Below are 24,271 nucleotides of genomic sequence, written 5' to 3'. Positions count from 1 at the left end.
GCAGTTTTGCCCATTCTTCTTTGCAATAAGTCTCAAGCTCAATCATGTTGGAATGGAGACGTTTGTGCACAGCCATTTTCAGATCTCTCCAGAGATGTTTGATCGGATTCAAGGTTGGACTCTGGCTGGGCCTCTCCAGGATATTCACGGAGTGGTTCTAAAGCCAATCTTTTGAGATCTTGGCTGTGTGCTTTGGGTCATTGTCCTGCTGAAAAATGAACCTTCGCCCCAGCCTGAGGTCAAGAGCGCTCTCCAATTAAGCTGAGAAAGATCTCAAGGATGATCAGTGGAAAAAAGATGCACCTGAGCTCAATTTTGAGCTTCATTGCAAAGGCTGTGAATACTTATGTAAATGTGATTTCTTAGTTTTCTATTTTTAATCAATTCAAAAAAAGTAAGAAAAAACTTTTTCACATTGTCATAATGGAGTATTTTGTGTAGAATTTTGAGATAAGAGATTAAGTTAATACAATTTGGAATTAGGCTGTAACATAACAAAATGTGGAAAAAGTGAGGCGCTGTGAATACTTTTCGGATGCACTGTATATATATATATATATATATATATATATATATATATATATATATATATATATATATATATATATATATATATATATATATATATATATATATATATATATGTAATATTACTGTGGTCATGCTTTTGTAGTATACCACGAGTTACGATTTTTTAGCATAAATCTAGTAGTTTTTTTGTTGTATATACTGTAAATAGCCCCTTTTTTCAAGCACTAGATTTGTTAGTTTTCTAGTATTAGTATTCTTGTTGTATTTCTGTCATAGGATTTCTGTAGTTTTTTGCAGTATCTTCACAGTATTTTTGTCACATTTCTGTAATGCTTCTGTGGTCATACTTTTGTAGTATTTTGATAGAAGAATTTTGTAGTATATTTGTAGTGTTTTCTCATAGTGGTAATTTTGTAGTATTCATGTAGTTCTGTTTTTGTATTACAGTGATACTGTAGTATTATTTTAGTTTTCAGAATTAAGGCAAATTAATATTGCAGGTCACCTTTTAGGCACTTACATTTTCTATTTATATTTAAATATTTTGTATTTCTCTATTTGACAAGCAAAGGGACAATGGGGACAAGGATGACACAAAAAAACAAACAACATATTTTTATTAGTAGTAGTTTATTTACTTTTTATACATTGTCATTATGTCAAGTCAAGTCAAGTCATTTTTATTTGTATAGCCCTTAATCACAAATAGTCTCAAAGGGCTTCACAAGTTATTGCATATAAGAAGTTTAGGTTATTCATATGCTATAGAGTATAAGTGAGTTTTAAGCTTAGACTTAAACATGTCCACTGAGGCAGCAGATCGGATCTCAGGGGGAAGAGCATTATGCTTTTATTATTTTCGCCAGATTCAAAGGTTTGGCAGGCCACATGTGGCCTATGGGCCATAGTTTACCCACCCCTTATCTAAATAATAAAACAAATGGGATATGTCAGTTTTGCAAACAATTTACCTCCATATCTGTGCGGCAATTTATTATGCATACACAATTCATTGATTATATATATGTTCCTCTGCAATTGGAGAAGAAAAAAAAAATCCTTCAGGTATTGATATTTGAACACAAAAATATTTAACTTTAATGTAACACTAAGCAACTTAACATTTAATTTATGCTTTTATAATTGCTGATGAAAAATTGACTCAATACAAGTTGTATAATGCTTTTCTTGTAGCTTGGAGATATCTGTATCATTTTTAGCGGAACTACGAAAATTGGAGATACATGAATTGGTATTCATTACCACAAAATGGGAACACTGCAAGTAGTCTTAGTAAGACCACTATGAACAGTATAACGTGTGGTAGTACCTCCGTTACGATTACACATGGCCTTATGGGCCAAAAAGTGCCCTCATTCATTGACTCCAGTTCTGACTCTAACTTTTTGAGCCCCTCTCTCGCCAGAGCTTTTAGAGTGGATCTGCAACCACTGCCACACCCACGTAAATTGTACGCCATCGACGGCTCTTTGATAGGTGTGGTAACTCACATTACTAACCCTATCCATGTTAAATTTAAGGATGGGCGTTGTAACAAAGTCAGTTTTTATGAAAAGTTATTTCATTCATTAGTACCTGGTTCAACCTGGTTAAGGTTACACAACCCACAGTTGGATTGGGGATCTGGCCTAATTATCTCCTGGAGTAAACCTTGTCAGTCTTCTTGTTATGAACCCCCCACAGAAACACCAATCTCAAGTCACTTTCTGGAATTCCTTCCATCTCTATGATTTAGCAAAAGGGTTCAGCAAAGTTAAGGCTAAATATCTGCCCCCCCCCCCATAAACCATACAATAGTGCCATTGAACTGATACCGGGCTTCGTACCCTCTACGGGTCTTTTATATTTATTAACGGGCCCTGAACCAGAGACTATGAAACAATACATTCGCGAGTCTTTAGTCACATGCATTATTCGATCATCTAAGTCCCTTGCCGGCGCTGTTTTTTTATTTGTCGAGAAGAAAGATAAGACTCTCCGGTTTCCCGAAGTCCAAAATAAAAAGCCTGCAGCTGGTACAAAATGCTGCAGCGAGGCATTTAACTAAGACAAGAAAGTTTGATCACATTACCAAAATTTTAGATAACCTGCATTAGTTCTGTTGGTATTACTGATTCTGGATTTCAGAAGGAATGGCAGGAATCCAGCACCACTCATCATAAAAGGAGACTGTGTAGAGAGAGTCCACTCGTTCAAATTCCTGGGCGTGCACATCTCCGACGACCTCTCCTGGTCTGCAAACACCAGAGCGGTGGTAGGGAAGGCCCAGCAGCGACTGCACTTCCTGAGATTGCTCAGGAAAAATAACCTAAAACAGCAGCTGCAGGTGTCCTTCTACAAAGCCACAGTGGAGAGCATCCTAACATACTGCATCACGGTGTGGTATGCTGGGTGCACAGCAGCAGACAGGAAAAAGCTCCAGAGGATCATCAAAACAGCCCAGAGAATCGTCGGCTGCTCTCTGCCCAGTCTGGAGGACATTGCCTGCTCTCGCTACCTCAGCAGAGCAGAAAACATCATCAAGGACTTTTCTCACCCCGGCCACCATCTCTTCGACCTGCTGCCTTCCGGCAAGCGCTACAGGTCACACAAAGCAAAAACGAACAGACTCAGAGACAGTTTCTTCCCCACAGCCATTACCACCCTAAACAGACACCGCACAAAAAACTGAAAACTGTTGCAAAAAAACTACCTCACACGTATGTAAAATGGTACTCACGTACATGCTGTCTGCACTATGTTTGTTCACTGCTCAAACAGACACCGCACAACAAAAAAAAAAAAAAAAATGAAAACTCGTGCCAACACTACCTCATACGAATATGATGTTACTCATGTCTTGTTCTTGCACATGTCGACTGCACTACGTTTAATGCTCAAATTGCACAATGTCTGACCATTTCCTGTTTCTGCACTATGATGTCTATGTTGCACCAATGCATATTGACTATTTTTGCACTATGATGACTTTGCACCAAATGCAATATTGCACAACCGTTACGATACCAACGTTATCACGACAACCCTGTATGTAACATCCCACATGCCGACATTTCTTGTGTAAATACCATGTAAATTATAACTATAGCCTTATCCCCCTTGTCTTATAACATTATCTTCTCTGTTCCTTTATCTTCTTGCTCATACCTCACTATAAATGTGTAAAACTGGAGTGTCATGCCCAATTTCGTTGTCACAATATGTTAGCCCATTTGTAACAATGACAATAAAGGTATATTCTATTCTATTCTATTCTATTATTAAAAAAATCTTGCATGGTCTGGCTCCCTCATATCTTTCAGATTTAATTTCCCCCTATGTTGTGGTCCCGAGCCTTCGCTCTGAAAATGCTGGTCTACTAGTGATCCCCAGAGCCAAGGAGAGATACGCAGGTTCGAGAGATTTTTCCATTCGGGCCCCGGTGTTGTGGAATGCTCTGCCCCCTGAGATTCGATCTGCAACCTCAGTGGAACTGTTTAAATTGAAGCATAAAACACACTTATATTCTATAGCTAATGAATGACCTATATTTCATGTTGACAATATCTGTATATTACTTGTTGTCGCAACATCCATTGCAGCCTGGTCATCCTGGAAGGGGGATTACTCCATGTGCGGTCCCTTCAAAGGTTTCTTCATTTTCCTCATAATAAGGTTTTTGAATTTTTCCTTGCCCTCATTTAGGTTTGAGATCAGGGGATGGCGTAATAATAGTCTCTGGTTTGCAATAATCTGTGGAATGTGTAGCCCTTAGAGCCTGCTTGTTATTAAGGGCTATACAAATAAACATCACTGGGCTTGACTTGACGTTGTATTGATGATCAGGGTCTCAATGACCATACCATTAAGTACAAGTATTATTTACCCCTACTATCCACTGCCTTTTAATTAGTGAAATTTGATTTAAGAAATGCTTACCATCTGGTCAGAATTAGAGGGGTGATGAACGGAAAAAGGCTTTTAACACCCTTACTGGACATTACGAATATCCAGTCTTTCGGTCTAACCTATGCTTCAGCGGTCTATTAAAATCTTGTCAACGGTGTTCTTAGAGACATGCTCAATTGTTATGTTTTTGTTTACATTGGCAACATTCTAATTTACTCTACCAATTTGGAGACAAACAAGACTAATGTCTGAAACGTCTTGGAGTGATTATTGGACAATCAGCGATATGTTAAGGCAGAAAAATGCGAGTTTCACAAATTGTCGGTGGCATTCTTGAGATTTATGTTCGCGAAAGGGGAGATGAAGATCAAGGCGGTAGCCAAATGGCGGGTTCCTAAGTTTAGAAAGGAGGTTCAACAGTTTTTAGGTTTTGCCAACTTCTATTGGAAGTTAATTTGTATTTACAGAACTATTGCCGCACTTCTTCACTCTCAAGTCCCCCAAGGTTAGGTTTGCCTGGTCTTCACTTTGCACTACGTTCTGAAGGGAGACATAGCAGAATACGTTCAGGTATGTGAGGTGTGCGCCAAGATGAGTTACAACCCCTAGAGGTTTCTAAGAGGCAATGGTCACATATTTCTGTTAACTTTGTTTCAGGTCTGCCCTCGTCAAAGTGTTTCTCAGTCATTTTAACCATTCTTGGCAGCTTCTCTAAGATGGTTCACTACTTTCCTCTGGCCAAACTCCCCTCAGCTAAGATTTCTGCAGTTTTCAGCATTCATGGTTTCTCAGACAACATTGTATCTTACCAGGGTCCAAACTCATCTCCAGGTCCTGGAGGAAGTTTTGTAAGCCCAAAGCGGGCACGGTAGATTTGTTGTTTCACCCCCGATCGATGCCCGCTCCATTATGATATTAATCCTTGCACAGTGCTCCGGGAGATGTGTAAATGTTGCAAAATCTTGTTGTACCCTGCTTTGGACTTTATCCCAGACCTTTCTGGTGTGGTCTTTAGTCTTAATGATGCTGTCTGTTCTCCTCTGAGCTCATCACAGAGCATGTGAATTTATACTCAGATTCTATGACACACAGTTGCAATATGTTATTGTTTGTAATCTAGGTTGACATTGGATAATTTATACATTGTCAGGAAACTTCTGGAGTCAGTCAGCTTAGCTGAGAATACAAGTGTCAATATTTTTGCAACACCTACCTTTCATTTTTTCTGTTGTAAATATAATATACAATTTTAAATAATTTTGTTCCACTTCTCAATTGTGTCTCACATTTTGTTGACTCTTTTTCAGTTTTGTAGCTTTAAGTTCAAAGCCTGATATGTGGCAATTGAAAAACTTTATTGGAGCGATGGCCCAATACTTACACTAGGCACTCTATACTTGCCAACATTTTCCATTTGATTGTCCTTTTATATGTCAGGTAATCCATCTTTCCCCAGAGGGCGCCGACCGAGTGTGGAGCAAGACACACCTGGGCCCAATCCTCACACCTTTATTCTTATTTTGACTGCTCGGACAGCACACTGCGGAGGGTCATTGCATTTGAATTTTCATTTATGGTTTGGTCTTTGTTTCAGTTTTGGATATTGCCAATTTTGGTTTTGGTTTATATGTTATTTGTTACTTTGTTCCTTGCATTTACATTTCTGGTGTGTTCTTTGTTTCTAGTTTGGAAATTGTCAGGTTTGATTATGTTTGGGCATGCTATTTGTTTATTGACCCCATGTTTATTTGTTAGTTTGTTCCTGGTTTTGTTATTAAATACTGTCCTTATCTTGAGCACCCCTGCCTCATTCCTGCTTTCTTTCACTTGGGTCCACCCGCAAAACCTAACAATGTTACGTGGTGCTGGAGCAATTGCCAGCACCCAACCCGGACTGATTACCAGACAGTCCTAGGGTACACACAGAAAAAAAACTCAGACAGTCAGACACACACTCACAATTTGGACCTGCCAGTCAACTTACCATGCATGTTTTTGAGATATGGAAGGAAACCAGATGGCCCGTAGAAAACTCATTCAGGTGTGGGGAGAATATGCAAACTCCACATCAGTAGACAAGCAGTATCTGTGAACTTATCTACTGTACTTCCAATTGTTTACCAGAAGAGCTTAACCTCGACTGCCCTAGGTTAATGCCTCTTAAAATACGTCGGCTTGTGAAGTTTCGTCAGTGGCCCAATTGACCCTGAAGATTCTGCTGCCTCAGAGATATCTGGCCTTGAAATTAACAACTTGCCCTTTCCTCTTCCAACTCCTTCAACCAACCGCCTCTCCTTCCCCCAACTCCTCATATTTTTTTCTGTCATAATCAAGTTCATTTATTTCTTCTTTAATACTCAAATCTTTCTGTATACCAGTCTTTCTTTCTTACATTTGAAAACTCAACTTAATTCTTTGGCATTGTAATGCAGAGCGACAAGGCGAGGCCAAAAGTTGGTATTCAACCTACTCCTGCTGCTGAGCACTGTGTGCTCAACGAAGCTAAGACGAATAAATAGAGTAAAACTAAACTAGTCTTAATAATGTCGGTGTATTTTTTGTCCTAAAATGTCAGATTTAAATGTTGGTTTGGCAAAAATCTTTCAAAGAGGTCAAAATGCATGTACTGTATTTATTTATTTGTGCTGCAACATGCTATATATTAAATATTAGGCGTTTTTCCTTATTTTTACTCCTATTTCTCTCATTTACATTTTTAACAATTGTCTTTGACCTGAAATATTTCAAATGCAAAAAAGAAATGGAAGGCCACTTGTGAGTCAAAAATCAACTTGCCAACAATAATGTATTCCTTTTTGCTCACGTTTTAACTTTTGATAAATTGTTACATGTCTGGAGAAAAAGTATGACGACAAGAATTATTTAGAAAAACATACACATACATACGTCCAACAAACAGTTACCAGGGACATGCGGTGAAGTTCAAGTCAAATGAGTCACAGAAAGATTTACAAAAAAATGAACCTTATCTTATCCAATGGAGGGCCTGCAAGGCTTTTTCTGATTACCAAAAAAAAAAAAATACTTGAATCATCCATCCATTATCTGCACGGCTTATCCTCAGTAAGGTCTTGGGGTTGCTGGAGCCCATCCCAGCTATCCCGGGCAGTGGGCAGGGGACAACCTGAACTGGTTGCCAGCCAGTCGCAGGGCACACAGAGACATAAAACTCACTAACCTGACATGCATGTTTTTGGAATGTGGGAGGAAACCGGAGTGCCCGGAAGAAACCCACACGAGCACGGGGAGAACATGAAAATTCCACACAGGAGGATTCGATCCCATGACCTCAGAACTGTGCCGTGGACGTGCTAACCACTCAGCCGGCGTGCCGCCCCTTATTTGAATCATGTAATGTTAATTATATTTTGTACATCGAAACTTATTGAATAATTCCAAATTGTTAATCATTCCTTCTCCATGCTTGTGCTGCTTCCAGATGTGTCCTTTTATAATTGTTGCCAGGCTCAAAAATCTACCCATAGTACTTCAAAAAGTCATGACGGTTTGAGGCCTACTATCAGTTTTCGAGAAAACTGTTGTTCTAGCCGATTGGCATTTAGAAGGGTCACCGGTTTCACAAAGTATGATTGGCTAAGGAGCAGTAATCCACCGAAGTGATCACACCAACAGCCATTAAACAAGGAAATACACTGCAGTGTTGATTTAATAGCGAAAAGGTTGGACATCTCTAAAGCGAGCAAGCTTTCCGCAAGCAGGAACATGTTTTGTCCACCACTTTCAGGGTAGATGTACAATCTTAAGCCCGAGCCCAAGCCCGACAGGATTTTCGGGCCTATTGGGCTAAAAATGTCAAACTTTACATTCGTGTTGGGACGAGCTGCTCTTCTAACTTTTTTTTGCGTTATCCACCTGTGACTGCTCTGTTTAAATAGTCTACTTTGACTTTGATTTTGTTACGAAAGACAGGCTTTGTCGCGCGGCCTTCATAACTAAATCAGGAAATAAATCCCTGGACAGCCACCATGTCGCACATCTATAATTTTCAGACCTTTAATATGTGAGGTATTTACATGGTCTTTAGAAATCTCTTCCCATATGCGTTAAATCCTCTTATTAAAGAAGACCATAAAGTCATGGGCTGAATGGGTAGAACTATCTGAAATAATCTGTTGCCTTGTTAGCGATGCTACGGTGTCGGATTTTGGGGTTATTCTTTTGTGCTTCAATCACCTTCAAAAAATGGGCTGATTTTGCAGAGGCAAGGGCTGCTTTATACTTTAACAAGCTGTCACACCAGGTTTGACGAAAAACCTCAAGCTTGCTAGCGCGCCATTTTCTTTCAGATTTCCTGCAGTCTTGTTTATAATAATTATTATTTTGTCTGCCAAGGTTACTAAGTCAGACAAAAGTTCAGAGAATTCATTTAAAAAAAATTGAGTATGGTCCTGGTGCGTGATAAATATTGATATATAATAAAAATTGACATTAAAGAGGACTGTATGACAAGAGCCTCAAACGCCTTATAATTATAAGAGGTACGAGGAGTAAGTTTACGTATTTTTTCCGAAATAAGTGCAACACCGCCACCCTTCTTCAAAGAACGTGCTCCATGACCAGGGTTGGGTAGGGTTACTTTAACTTGATTACTTTCAATTACTTTTGGATTACTCCAATACCAAATATGCTAATAAAAGACAAAAGAAACTAAATATGAATACAATTATACTCACAACACGTGGTAAGCGTTCTCTCCTGGCTTTGATCGCTTTGATCTCCAGCAAAACTAACATAAAATGCGACAGAAACAAAATGAAAATAAATCCAAACAGCTTGCCAACATCATTTTTGCCGTTCCATGTATTCCGTTACTCCCCAAGCCTGCACAAAGTTTAGTAATTTTATTCATATTTAGTTTCTTTTGTCTTTTATTAGCATATTTGGTATTGGAGTAATCCAAAAGTAATTGAAAGTAATCAAGTTAAAGTAACCCTACTCAACCCTGGTCAAGGAGCACGTTCATGACAGCTCACGTAGTCTTGAGGAGAAGCCTCATTTAACGGTAAAAACTCATCCGGTCCCAACCAAGTTTCACACAGACCAATCAGGTTACGTTTGTGATCACGAATGAGATCACCAACAAGTAGAGCTTTTGGATCAAGTGACCAAATATTTAAAAGACCAAATTTTAGCTTTGCTGCATCTTTTAACTTAGCTGAAGTCTTTGTAGAAATCGCCACAAGATGTCGCCGTTCGGGCGTGTTGAGTCTCAGGCGTCAGTTGACAGGCAAGATCGATGAAGAAATATTGGTGGAATTAGGCACAATTCCATCATCTTTATGTCCCTCTCTGCCGTTTCGCAGATGTAGCTCCCGTACCTTAGCCCCGCTTTTGTTTGCGATCCCTATGCTGTCTCTGGCGCTCCGTAAGTGGGTTGGCCACCCACGGAGATCCCACAACCCTTTGTATTTCTTGCCAGATATAAAAGGTGGTATGAAAAGTGCCCAAAAAGTCAAAATTTAGACGAAGAACCAAATTTATAAGTTCCTCCTGACTACAGGTATTATTGGCCACGCATGAGTCCAGAAAAGAAAGCAAAATAGACAAGAGAACAGTAATAAATAGAAAATTAGCTGATAAGCTGTGAGCCGCTGTGTCGATGCGCGCCGCCATCATCATCAAAGGATCCCATAACAGGTCCTAAGTCAAAGGCCAAATCTTGGCTGAACATGGCAATCAAAACAACGATTACTTTTTTTAAAGCCAATAAGATTTTCGAGAAGGGTTGTTCAAACCTCACATTGTGTTTGCTGTTAAAAACGTCATATTGGAATATAATATTGTGAATGTGCTTAATTGTTGTTGAGATTGTCATGATTGTTTTCTGTTATTAGTGTCAATAAATTTGTTCAAACAAAAAAAAAATATCATACAAATCCATCATTATTATCTTTTTTAAAGACTATGACTTTTACTGCATGGCAGTAGAAACTGTTGTGCAGCGTCACGGTTCTAAATTTTAATATCCTGGAGCCTCTTTGTCAGATATGGGAGTAAGCAAGTTCTTCACTATCCATTCACTTACCACAGGAGTCTTCTGTTGCAAATGTCTCTGAGGGGGTAGTACAGATTCAATCACCCAGTCAGTTGATTTCACAGGGTACTGAAGGTCGCTCCTATATTTGGCATTCAGCTACAAACTGTATATGCTGTCATTGGTTAGAATATTCTTCTCTTGGTCGTAATCTAATAAACAAATTTGAAATGTGTCAAAGGGATAGATAGATAGATAGATAGATAGATAGATAGATAGATAGATAGATAGATAGATAGATAGATAGATAGATAGATAGATAGATAGATAGATAGATAGATAGATAGATAGATAGATAGATAGATAGATAGATAGATAGATAGATAGATAGATAGATAGATAGATGGATGGATAGATAGATAGATAGATAGATAGATAGATAGATAGATAGATAGATAGATAGATAGATAGATAGATAGATAGATAGATAGATAGATAGATAGATAGATAGATAGATAGATAGATAGATAGATAGATAGATAGATAGATAGATAGATAGATAGATAGATAGATAGATAGATAGATAGATAGATAGATAGATAGATAGATAGATAGATAGATAGATAGATAGATAGATTGATACTTTATTCATCCCCGCAGGGAAATTCAGCATCCTTCAATTTGTGAGTAAGCCTCTTAACTTGTCTCAATTTTTCTAAATACCAATTATTTTTCAGCCATTGGGTAGTTTTTTAATGTAAAAACTCTCAAGGCACAGAGCCCCCAGTAATAGCTAAAATACAATCCTTAACTCTTATTTATAATGTAATTCTGATTAATTGCTTCTTCTTGTGTGTAAAATGTGACAGTCTAAACAAACATAATTTTGCCACCTAACGGTCAAGCGTAAATTACATGCACTTTCAACAGAAAGTACAGAGGCAGAACAATTACCTCATACATGCCTCTACTCCTGTCTTTAGTGTTTGGAAAATATGAGTTAAGAACCCATCCATCCATCCATTATCTGCACCGCTTATCCTCAGTAGGGTCGCAGGGGTGCTGGAGCCGATCCCAGCTGTCTTTGGGAAGTGGGCAGGGGACACCCTGAACTGGTTGTCAGCCAGTCGCAGGGCACACAGGGACAGACAACTCACTCACTCATTCACACCTAGGGACAATTTGGACTGGTAATTAACCTGACATGCATGTTTTTTGGAATGTGGTAGGAAACTCACGCAAGCACGAGGAGAACATGCAAATTCCACACAGGAGGTTTGATCTCATGCCCTCAGAACTGTGCCGCACGCGCGCTAACCACTGCGCCGCCGTGCTGTCCTAGTTAAGAACCAATAAGGGGTATTTCTTTATACGAGCACCTCTAAACGCTAGAATTTTGGTGTGGAGTTTTTTTAATTCAACAAACTTGCTCACTTTACGCAGGGAAATCCAATTCACGAGCAGTCCCATTAGATACAATAAAGCCCCTCACTGCCAGCATCACCTTGTCCAGTTTGCACATGTAAACTACAACAGGCACACAAACAAAACATTAAAATTGCTGTAAAAAATGTGTGTACATTCTTTTGAAGTGACAGTACCTTTAATTTAAAGAGTATAGTAAGTGCTTACGTATCAACAGTCTCTCGATCTCATACCTATCAAACTTCGCCAATCGTTCCCCTTATTGATGATTAAAAATCGTGCTTATTAAGTGATGATAAAGCTTACAAACACGAAGCAGCATCTACTCACATAAAGACGGACTTTGTAGAATACGCGACAATATAAGCAATCTACGAATAATGTTGTCGCCTGCTACCAGTAACAAAGACGATCCAGATCAGAGCTGAAATAGACAAGAAAGGATTGGAGTTGTTTTTTTCTTTTAAATAAGAAAAATTCACAAATTAAAAATTGTTTAAAAAAAAAGAGTAAAAGATATGGGGGAAACACAAGTTGATCTTCTCTGCAGGACACACTCACCTCTGTTAAGGCACCCATAATAACCTCACATTCTTTTATATATTACTGTATTTTACTGTAGTTTCATAATGTTTAATCACTATTTGAATGTGTCTTTAGTGATCGGGAAGATGTGTTTCATAGCTATTTAGTGATCACTTGTATGCTTTTGGGAGGACAGGAACAGACCAATTGGTTTTGAATTGTTTCATATCGGGAACATTTGCTCGTCACCCGAGCAATTCAAGCTCCAAGCATGATCCTGGAACAAAATACGTTTGTAAAAAGAGGTACCACTGTATTCTTTATCGATCTGATGGGGTGGCCATTTTGAGAAGGCTTTTAAGTGAATATGACATCTTGGATCTGCAAGCTAAACGCATTTGGTTGTTGTATAAAGCTTGAGCGTTTGTGACGTCATCTACACTTGAGAGCTTTCTCGAAATGGCTGCTATAAAAAAGGGGGTTAGAAGTTATATTTTACTGACATAATGTTCATCAAAATGCACGTTTAGCAAAGTGAAGGTCTATAAAACATGATTGTTAGGAAATCCTTTGGATTGACTTTGGCTTTAAAGGTTTTTCCGTAGCCCATTAATACTTAAATGTTGATCGCACAATGACAGACATGTGGGCAATTGAAACTTCCCACAATCAGATTCACTTGACTCATTCCCATCTCCACCATTTGCTTTTTGTGCAGCTAAGTTGATCCATAAGTTGTCTTGTGTGCTAGTACTCAAGCAGAGATGGAAAAGTACCCTGCAGTCTGGAAGACTGAGAGCGGAGGAACGATTACTTATTCAAAGTCATATTTAAGTGTGTCAAATTACTTGTGCCAGGTCCATAATTTCAAATCATATGGTGTTGTATGATTTTTTTTTTCTTTTCAAATCAGTCAATTTCGTCTTTGTACAGCCGTATCGCATTGTGGAGAATAGTGCCAGATTGAAAACCAGACGTGTCTCATTCTGGTTGATGCAGTAATGAACCAAATTGCATTCACTTGTTATCATTCCTTGATAATTAAATAAAACTCCAGCGATCTGACAATGACTCAGATTATACTGAAAGAAAGTTGAAGCAATTTTGATCAATTACTTCCACTGCTGTTAAATTCGGATGTTTACATTTGGGGACTTGATTTGTGGGTGAAAAAGGTGAAATGTTGTTTGTATGTTGTAAATATTCAATTAAGTACTGTCAAATCTCCAATTTTGCTTCTGGTATGTATAACAGTATTTAAATAATGTTGGCAGAAACATGGATAAATGTATATTAAAGGGCATCATAAATGTTTTCAGACGTCACTGTGGTGTTTTGTATTTAGAGCAGGAAAAAAGCAGATTGGTGTTTTCCTTGGTGCCGCCAAAAAAAAAAAAGAAAAGAATAAGCCGCCCCGTATATAAAGGCACAGTGTTTAAAATGTACTAATACTTTTTACTATCGGACCATTATTATTGTGCACAGTTGTTTGTCATTTTGGCTCACTGCTCATTGTTTTTCTTGCCTGTTATTTTGCACTGTTGTTCGTTATATTGACTATCATTCGTGGTTTACATAATTGTCACTATTGGCCAATCACGTTGCTGGTCTTTGATTCCCAAACCCCTTGGGACTGATGTGCTTTATGTAACCTAGGAGATTTAAAAAAAGGCTCAGGAGGGGACCTTTTAGAACAGGGTGGAATTTCTTACAAGAATTAGGTAGTCGTCTCCTGTTCTCCCTGCAAGTTCAAAATCCATTGATGTTTTCTCTTCTATTTTGAATGTCTACTAAATTATAAACTTATCAACACAGAAAAACTCTGCAACTGGAGAGAGAACATATACAAATTGCACACCAAGGACTGATCCACGGATTCACACTCCTGCTCACGTCAACGATTATAGAGAAAGAGTAAGTACCACACAATTTCCTTTCTCATGTTGCAGATATTTCCGGATGCAATCATGCCATCTCTGCTAAGTGTATTCCACCTAAAGTGTTGTTCTTACTTGTTCTTTAGTACCTTGTGTTAGACACTTGATATGTTTATTTATTCATTTTGAACACCTCTGCGTAATTCTTTGCTCTTGGGTCCTTAAGCCTCCACCCAAATGTATCTATTTGTCTTAATTATATTTACTCGATTTAAGAAGGGTGATTGAAAAAAGGTATTTAAAGGTAAAACGCTCTAAGAACTCCACAGGGTGTAGGTAGCTAGTCACAGAGACCTGAAACAATTACTCAATAGTTGGCAAAGTTTTGTGACTCACAGTCAAATAAGAAGGAATCTAAAATGTTATCTCAATGTCATTAAACTCCAAATGAGATCGGAACTTACAGGTTATTTGGTTCAATCTGGGTTCAAGAAAAACATTTGGTCTGTGCATGGCTAGCTACTTCATAATCTAGTTTAAAAAATGGTGTTTGCTTCTCCAAATGACATCAAACTTCATTTAAATTAACCGGGACGAAACCAATGAATTATTCCTATTTTTGGCATGCTTTAAACATTTGAGAATTGTAAAACAATAGGCTGGACGGCTTGGGAATTTTGGATTGTATGATGATAAGGGGTGCACACCTGAAGTAAAAATACAAGTGTAAGGGTGCTAGTTTTAATGGTGTTAATGTTAAAATGAATTTGCATCCCAAACTATTTACAGCACAAATTATGAGGCACGTCACGATCCTGCACTCACGTCCCCATTTCTATATAAGTTCTCTGTCTATCACTCACTCTCCTCTCTCACTCTCTTGACCTTACCTTAATTGTTTAGTTCAGGGTTTAATTTTCCTCCTCACAGCTGCAATCACTTGACTTGGTTTCTCCATGGTCGCTATTTAAACACTTTGTCTCCTTGGCTCTGTGCTAGTTTGTTGCCTTCCAATGTCACATCCCAAGAACTCTTATGTCATTCTTTTGTTATTCCAGTGTACTGAACTCTTGCCTGGTCGTCCGATCATGCGTACTGCCTGATGAATTCTTGGACTGTCGCCTTTGTTGTATGGGTTTATTGGAAAACATACCTCTCGCTTGCGTCGAGGACGAGTTGCCTCACTACCTAACTTCCAATGTACCAAACCATGCCCGAAAACAAGACCAGTTTGCTGTACTAATCTTTGTTTCCGAGTGGGTACTTTACAAGTCATATTTTCCTTTTTGTCATCAAAATCAAATAAAAAAAAGCAGGACATACCTAACTTTATTTTTTATCGACCTTGTTGTTAATTTGATGTACCTGTGTGAAATATATCTTTAAACTAGTAAACCCAAATTCTTTAGGATCTTCTATACAACATAATTTGGCAGTGTTTCAAACGACAAGATCTGATTTTTGTGTGGGTGTTTTAAGAAAGATGGTGGGGAGTAGGACGCAGCCATCATTCAATTAGCCTAAATTAAAGACATTTTAGTAAAATTCCATGAAGTCTCGGAATTTGTGGAAAGGAATCACCGAAAAAGTGTTGACAAGTCCAGCTAAAAATACATCTGCCTGGCCCATTTCCGACTGATTGTCAAAAGCTGGCAAAAGCATACGTCATTGCATCAGTTTTTTAAGAAACAGGGGTAAATGAATATCTTAAATATTTTCTTTGGTCTTTGATTTTTACATTATCGGGCTTCCTACAGCTTTAGTCGAGTTAAATTCAATACTTTTGGTGACTTTTTTAATGTCTTTTGAAATCAAATTTAAAAGCAAGTCGACCCAAAAACAATTGCAACGCACAAAACAAATATTTCTTGCACACTATACCTGGCACAGCTTTTGTTTCTTGGACAGCCACTTCTCATTAAATGTACACTTTCCCATGGTCCAAAGTAAACGTTTCAGTCTGAACTTGCTATGTGTTTTGTGGGTCTGCTCTAAAAGGCACTACCGAAGCCACATCACTTTTTAGACAGTTCCGTTACTGTGGTCACGCCAATTTGCCACGAAAGTAGATTGAAATAAGAAAATTGATAAATGTTACTCAATCTTTTTAGTTCAAACAAATAAATCTTTTTAATATGTTCACATTTTCAAGATTTACGAAAATTGGATTAAAGATATTTTAATGACAATTAGGGTCTTATGTTAGAATAATAAAATCAATGCCTTTTAAGACTTTCCAAGGATCAGCGGGAACCCTGATGAATTTGTTTCATGATCTAATGCTCTTTTATCATTTATTTAAAAATATCGTATTGTACTTTTGGGGGGGTAAGAATGGATTAGCGCATTTACATTCAAAATGCGTCTCTACTAACAGTTTACAGGTTACGAAGCTACTCCCAGAAGGAATTAAATTCGTAAAAAGAGGTACCACTGTACTTGCATTTGAGGGCGCCATTTTAAATCGAGAGTGTTTTTATTTTGGTATCACCACTAGAGAAAGTCAAGTCAAGTCAAGTCAAGAAAGCACACTTGAAACCTTCTGTTACTGCAAGTATCCAGCAGATGGCACTAACACACCATGAAAAACCGTTGTACAGTCTACATTGCGAATACGAAACTGTGCTGTTCTTTTCTCCCGCATGTATTTTTTGTAACATGCCTTAAACTGCAGTAGTAAACTACAGAATGTTCGTAGTACAGTGGAACCTCGGTTCTCGACCATAATCCGTTCAAGAACCCTGTTCGAAAACCGATTTGGTCGATCACCGAAAATCGTTTTTCCCATTAAAAGTAATGTAAAATTGTTTTAATCCGTTCCAACACCCTGAACGTTGATCACGAACGTAAACATGAAGCTAACCCAGGCTAATCGTACGTTCGCGTTAGCGTAATCTCCCGTACGAAAGATTACGCTAACATGAGCGTGTAAAAATAAAAAAAGGATTATGAATAGGATTTCTTACCTTTGTGGTGGACGGTGGGGATAGAAAAATCATCAAAAGTTTTTCAACCTCTTCTAAAACTTGCGGCCGTTGCTTGCTTATAGCGCAAACTTCCTTAGCCGCATCACTAGATTTCACAGCCTCCTTATTCTTTACTATCGTACTGATAGTAGATTTAGCCATGCTGTATTCACTAGCAAGATCGGAAATTCGTACACCTCTTTCATATTTAGCTATTATGTCTTTCTTTAAGGCAATAGTTGGACAAACAACTTGTTTTTTTTTTCACCTGTCCTGCTTGCACCGACCTTCTTCGGAGGCATAATTAGTGGCTAAAACACCCGTACGCCGCTCAGCATCGCACCCTAGCGTTCAAACTCCGACTTTTTGACCCAACAGCGAAGGAAGAATTTCTCGAAATTTTTGGTCGAACACCGATTTGTCCGAACCGAGAGGCGTTCAAAAACCGAGGTTCCACTGTATCTAGTAACACAGTGTTTGTTTTCTATTAAAGAATAAAAAATAATCTGAATAATTAAATATTAAAAAGGCATGAGTCCACCCATGATCAATGTGCATTGTCAGTTTGAATGTGTCAAAACAAATGGAAAAAATCATTTGAGAATATAATCATTTATTTTACACCAGTCTAAAAAATGTACAAGACTGTTCTATCAAGGTATAAAATTTGAATTAAATAAGTCTTCTATTTCATATTGCTGGAAATTCATTATTTCATGAAAAACCCTGATTTTTTTCTGGACAAAATTAAGACATCGCAATTCATCAGAGTGCACAGGAAAAGTTACGCAGTTAGCAAAAGCCTTCCAAAAAATTACTTAAAACGTTTCAAACGAACACACAGTAAGAGCTTATTTCAAAGGTTCATGGAACATTTTTATCACTGGGGGTAGCTCTTTTCCTAAAAGCGGAGGACCTTCTGTTGCTACAACCTTTAATGCTACCTGTGCTGCCAAAGCTTTTTGTTTTCTTAAAGATGAAAATTATCCGTAATGTTACATCTAGTGTGACGAAACCCAGAGGAAAGACTGAAGAGGAAGGTTGCAACAATTTTGGTCCTTTTTGTCCAGATGTGGATGATGGTCAACCTGAGGGTGGTCAACTCTGTAAAGACAAGGACAGAATGGAAAAACAGTAATTGATGCTTAGTTTGATCAACACATACTTCATAATATATACAGGGGCCTAAAGCACGAAACCAAGATAAGGGATTAAGTCGGTATATAAAAATCATCTTGGCTGAATTTAGCCTCAAATTGGTTGCATAAAAGCAGGTCGATTTTACTGCGGCTCATTTACTTTGGTGATTTGCAGTATACTCTAGAGCAGGAGAATCAAATTCAATTGAGGTGGGGGCGGTTGAATCCAGGATCCGGGTGAGGTTGGGCTAAATGGGGTTTTCCACAGAAACCGCGCTTAAAAGGACATTGTTTTATATTTGTCCAATAGATGTCACTGTAATGTGTAGTGCAACCAAAAATCCATGATTACGAATTTGACTTTTTTTACGTTTTTTATTGACTTTTACTTTTTGTCTTTTTCTCTCTCTTTTCTTTGTCCTTTTTTTTCTTTTTGGTCTTTTTTTCCTTTTCTTTTTCTTCTTTTCTATTTTATTTCTTTCATTTTACGTTTCTTTTCTATCTTGAGTTTTACTTCTTGTCCTATTTTTTTTTTCCTATTTTTATTTTTTTTCTGTTTTTGTCCCCTTTTCTGTCCTTTTAAAAAATATATATTTTCGTCTTTTTCTCTGTAGTTTTCAAAAGTAATAATGTGTGTTTTGGTCACCTTGAGGCTTCATATTTTGTCGTTTTGAGGTTGTGCTTTTAGCCCTTGTTTTCGGTTGCACAACAGAATACAGCGACATCAGGTGATAAAATAAGACATTGTTTTATATTTGTCCAGTAGATGTCACTGTAATGTGTAGTGCAACCAAAAATCCATGATTACGAATCTGACTTTTTTTTACGTTTTTTATTGACTTTTACTTTTTGTCTTTTTCTCTCTTTTCTTTGTCCTTTTTTTTCTTATTGGTCCTTTTTTCCTTTCTCTTTTTCTTCTTTTCTATTTTATTTCTTTCATTTTACATTTCTTTTCTATCTTGAGTTTTACTTCTTGTCCTATTTCTTTTTTCCTATTTTTATTTTTTTTCTGTTTTGTCCCCTTTTTCATCCTTTTTTTTTTTAAAAATGCTTTTGTCTTTTTCTCTCTAGTTTTCAAAAGTAATAATGTGTGTTTTAGTCACCTTGAGGCTTCATATTTTGTCTTTTTGAGGTTGTGCTTTTAGCCCTTGTTTTCGGTTGCACAACAGAATACAGCGACATCAGGTAATAAAATGCACACTGTTCCTTTAACTTTCATATCAAGGTGGGGGCCTCCAACTATAATCCTGCGGGTCACAATTGGCCCCGAGGACATGAGTTTGAGACCTCTGCTCTTGAGCTGCTACAGACCAGGCTAACATGCAGGCTAAATTACATCCCCAGAGATACATATGGCATTTCTACTGACAATCATTTGAGAAATTGTTGGGTTGTTATATCATTTCAAAAGACTTTGTTGATATGCTCAATTATTTTAATTATCCTGCATTTAAATTGTACTTTAAGCTATATTGTAATTTAATTGAACTCTGTCTACTGTATATTCGAGACAGTCATTTTATCGTTAAGTCAACTTATACAGCCAATCATGTAGTACCTTTATTGCTCCCAGGCCATGTGTTTTATTGCTATGACAATTAAGAATGCCTGTCAAATTGCAATCAGAGCCATCAGGAATATGTCTATCATGGCTGTTAAGATTCTAAAAAGTGACACAAAACTGGGATACATATGCTATTAAAGACTTAAGAGAGTAAAACAAGAAAAAAAGAATGCTTGGATAAATAGGCAAGTAACTGTATCTGCTGCATCAGCTGGGAATTGAATCCAGGTCTCTCAAGTCTCACTCAAAGGTCTTACTGCTAAACCACTGAATATACTTAATGTAAACATCACAACTACCCTCCGCTTTTATCGAGCCGGTAATCAATTGCCAGGCTTTCTCTCCCTAATAAGTGCTTGTTTAACCTTTTTTCTGTTAACGTTTTCTTTCATATCTTCAAGAAACTCAATGAAGAGCTGTTCAGTGGCCGTAAAAGACTATACGAAACATTTTTCAATTTTCTAATCCGTGATTCTGTGATCGATCCTGGGGGACTATTTGAGACTACAGTGAAAGCTCATTTCCCTCAAATATCTACAGCAGGCTTGAGATTGCCGCATCTCTTTACCCCCGCTCGGCAATTGTGCAAGCGATAAAGCCAAAATGCCCTGGCCAGACTAAATCGAGCTGCGCTTATTCAGTTAGCCTGGATTTCTTGATTCCGCTTTCATGTAATGCTCAGGGTTCGTACACCTTTTTCATGGCCAAATTTAAGCACTTTTTAAGCACTTTCAAGGCCATTTTTCCAATTTCTCTAAATCAATTAGAAAAGGAAATATGGTGTGAAATATGTACTCATCACAGAAACATCAGAATCAGTCTGAAACAAGATACTTGAAAACTATAAAGCTGGTATAGCTTACCAATAAAACAGGAAACAAACAAAATAGTAATCATGCAAATCTGGACTAGTTACGTCCAGGACCATCCATTGAATCCAACCGTGTAAAGTCCATCCATTTCCTGCGCCGCTTACCCTCACTATGGACGCGGAGCCCATCTAGGTCACCTTTGGGCAGTGGGCAGGAGACACAATGAAACAGTCGCCAGCCTGTTGTGTACATTTTTTACTCTAAAACACTCGATAATGCTGACAGATACAAAATATCCACCTAAAAGCATTCCTGCATTGTTGGTGCATCCTGGTTGTAATACGTTCGTTTTGCTCCATACGCCTTTCGACACCTCTTAGCTGAAAAAAACTCAAGCGTCTCTTAAGCGTGATTGGGTTGTAATGTCTTTAATTGCCAGCTTAATCTATCTAAACCTAATGCTGTCCGCTGCCAACATGTTTAACATAGCAGACACACTGGTCTTTGCTCGCCACCCTTTGTGGTCGCAGTGAAGTGCTACGTACACTTCGACAAACTTCCTCGTCCTAGCTTTCGGTAGTAGACTTTTCTCTGTCTGTTTTCTTCACCTGTCTCCGCATCCATGTTACATATTTTTCTCACGCTGTCACTTTAGGGTCTGCTACACTTTGCGACTACTCTTAATACTCCATGCTTATACTCTGTGCTCAATGCACTGCAAAGAGGCTAAATGTAGGAAAAACACTCGCCAACGAGAAAGCTGCAGCACCCCAGTAGAGAGGAAGCTCCATTGAGTCAAGTCAAGTCAAGTCATGTTTATTTGTATAACCCTTAATCGCAAAGAGTCTAAAAGGGCTGCACAGACCACAGATTATTGCAAACCACAGACTATTATGACACAATCCCCTGATCTAAAACCTATGAGGGCAAGAAAAAACTCAAAAACCTCAATATGAGGAAAATTAAGAAACCTTGAGAAGGGACTGCACATGAGGAGAAAGATAGGAAAAAATTTCCCCAACAGAGCCTCACGCCCACCCAGCGCAGCCAGGTCCACTATGTGAGAGTCACTGCATTAACGTTAAAAGGGAATTTGCACAGAAAAATGTTCACACCTCAGAAAAAAACTCTTTTCTCTTTTTTTAACATTCCACTTAAGCCAACATGACTCATTCTGATGTTTCAAACACATTTAATAAAAACACTTAATACAGTCAGGAGACACGCTGCAGAACAATAAACATTAGCTTCTAAGAGGCGTGGGATAAAAAGTGAAATTATTGTGAAGAGCCTTCAAACCCATTAGCTTCCCCATTAACCTGCTGACATCTTCTCTCTATGAGTGCATTAACAGCGACTTTAATTACACATGTGTGTCTCTGGGGTATTTTAGGAATTGTAAAAAAAAATTCTTTCTTTAGTACAGTCAGGCTTTTTTATAGCCAATGACATTTTAACTGTTGAAATGCTTGCCTAGAGCAGGGCCTCGAGGCCGATCCTGGAGACCTATCCATGTTTTTAATTTGTGAATAAATAGTAATGTAGACCTCTACATTTTATATTTATTTAGATTTGCTTTTTAGAATAGATTTATTTTATCAAATCGGTTTTGAAACACTCACAGTTAAAGCAGCATGATATATTATTAGGTCCCTGTTTTAAGCACTAAATTTGATATTTAGTTTTGTAGTAATAATGTAGTTGTATTTTTTTGTAGTCTTCCTTCAGTCGCATTATTTGTAGTTTTTCTGTAATATTTTTAGTATTTCTGCAGTTGGGTTTTTGTGGTATTTCTAAAATATTTTTATAGTAGTACTGTAGTGATATTTCTGTGATAAAATATCTTCAGTCATATGTCTGTTGTAATATTATTATTGGAGTATCTTTGTCGTATTTCTGTAGTAATATTTCAGTAGCAGTATTTCTGTGGTATTTTTGCAGTATTTCCATTGTAGATTTTTTTCTAGTATACCTGGATGTATTTCTGTAGTAATTTTTCTGTAGTAGTATTTTTGTAGTACTTCTATCATAATATTTTTTAAATATTTCCATAGTAGGATTTCTGTATTATTCATGTGGTAGTATTTTTTGTAGTATTTATGTAATAGAACTGTCTGTTGTAATATTCCTGTGGTTAGATTTTCATATTATAGTATTTTTGTATTACACTATTACTTTAGTAGTATTTGAGTAGTATTTTTATAGTATTTTGATTAATTTTGTGAATGAAAGCATAGATCTAAGCTCTGTTTTTAAGCAGTAAATTTGACACTTAGTTTTGAGGTATCTTGTGGTATGTTTGTGATTTTTCTGTCGTAGTGTTTTTGTATAATAGTATTACTGTAGTAGTATCTCTATTTTTTTACTTTTCAGAATAAAACCAAAAGAATATATTGGTAGGTAGACACACAAAGGGACAATGGGGACGCACACAAATAACATTTTTATTAGTAGTACTTTGTTTGATTTTATATATATATATATATATATATATATATATATATATATATATATATATATATATATATATATATATATATATATATATATATATATATATATATATATATATATATATATATATATATATATATATATATATATATATATATATATATATATATATATATATATATATACCGGTATATATATATATATATATATATATTATCACAGGCAGCATGTGTCTTGTGGGCCGTAGTTTACCTCCCCTGCCCTAGAGCCAGAACGTTTAAGTTACAAAAAAAAAAACATTCCAGTTTAAAAACATCATGGCGAAAACTTTTAATTCTTCCTATAGTAGTTGAAATCACCATGCATAGCACAAATAACATTCAATCTGACCTCATGAGTCTCTCATTTATTTTCTTTTTCACCCTTTTGTGTTTAGTGTCCCGCTAAACAGTTGTCGCGGTTTTCTTTTAAAGTTAATTGTTTTCCTTTATAATATGCCATTGTCCCTACTGCGTAATAATTCCTGGGCCCAGTGTTTCAATCATTTCAAATTCAACACCAGCAATTCCAAGCTCAGTCTTAATTACTCGCTAATAATTACAAAACCCAGATAATCTGCTGCTTCATCGAGACAATTCAGATGAGTGACAGCAGACATGCACTCGGCCTTTATCAGCCTTATAAAAGGCTTTTGAAGGAGATAATTCTTCTCAACAACCACTAATTACGGAGAGCTGAGGAAATGCTGCAGGAGTCTGAATCAGCTCCTTTTGGAAATGACAAGATACACAGAAAATAATCTCCCTCTCCGATAGGCGCACAGAGCGTGAATATTTGACAGTTTTGCTATTAAAGGCGCCTCAGTCTGTTCCAAGTCGGTAGCAAGCATCTTAGTCTCCATCAGATAAAAAGCTTGCCTGAGCAATCAAAAGAAAATCCAAGCTCTTAGTGGAAACGTCCTCAGTCTTTTTTTCCCCAAGTCAAAAGAAATGCTAAATTAGCTTTTTTTTGTTGTTTGTGTAGGTTGTTTCTCTGGCTTAACCCTTTATCTAA

The 24,271-nt window shown here is 37.3% G+C and overlaps 1 protein-coding gene across 3 annotated transcripts in view; it reads right to left on the bottom strand.

Annotated features, from left to right (window-relative positions):
• Positions 1–24,271, bottom strand: part of mbd2 (methyl-CpG binding domain protein 2) — a 71,242-nt gene that overhangs the window by 3,169 nt on the left and 43,802 nt on the right. For 2 of the 3 annotated variants that reach the window (XM_088355605.1, XM_088355608.1), the window contains exon 7: positions 17,846–18,353. The exons of the other annotated variant lie outside the window; for it this stretch is intronic. The gene's annotated coding sequence lies outside the window, so the exon portion shown is untranslated. Of the gene's footprint in view, positions 1–17,845; positions 18,354–24,271 lie in introns of those variants that run through there. 3 annotated transcript variants of the gene reach the window in all.

This window comes from Urocampus carinirostris, chromosome 16, assembly GCF_059441175.1.
Source record: "Urocampus carinirostris isolate Australia breed hairy pipefish chromosome 16, RoL_Ucar_1.0, whole genome shotgun sequence".
Lineage (NCBI taxonomy): Eukaryota > Metazoa > Chordata > Actinopteri > Syngnathiformes > Syngnathidae > Urocampus > Urocampus carinirostris.
Note: the sequence above shows the minus strand (reverse complement) of the source record. Positions and strands in the feature narration are given on the sequence as shown.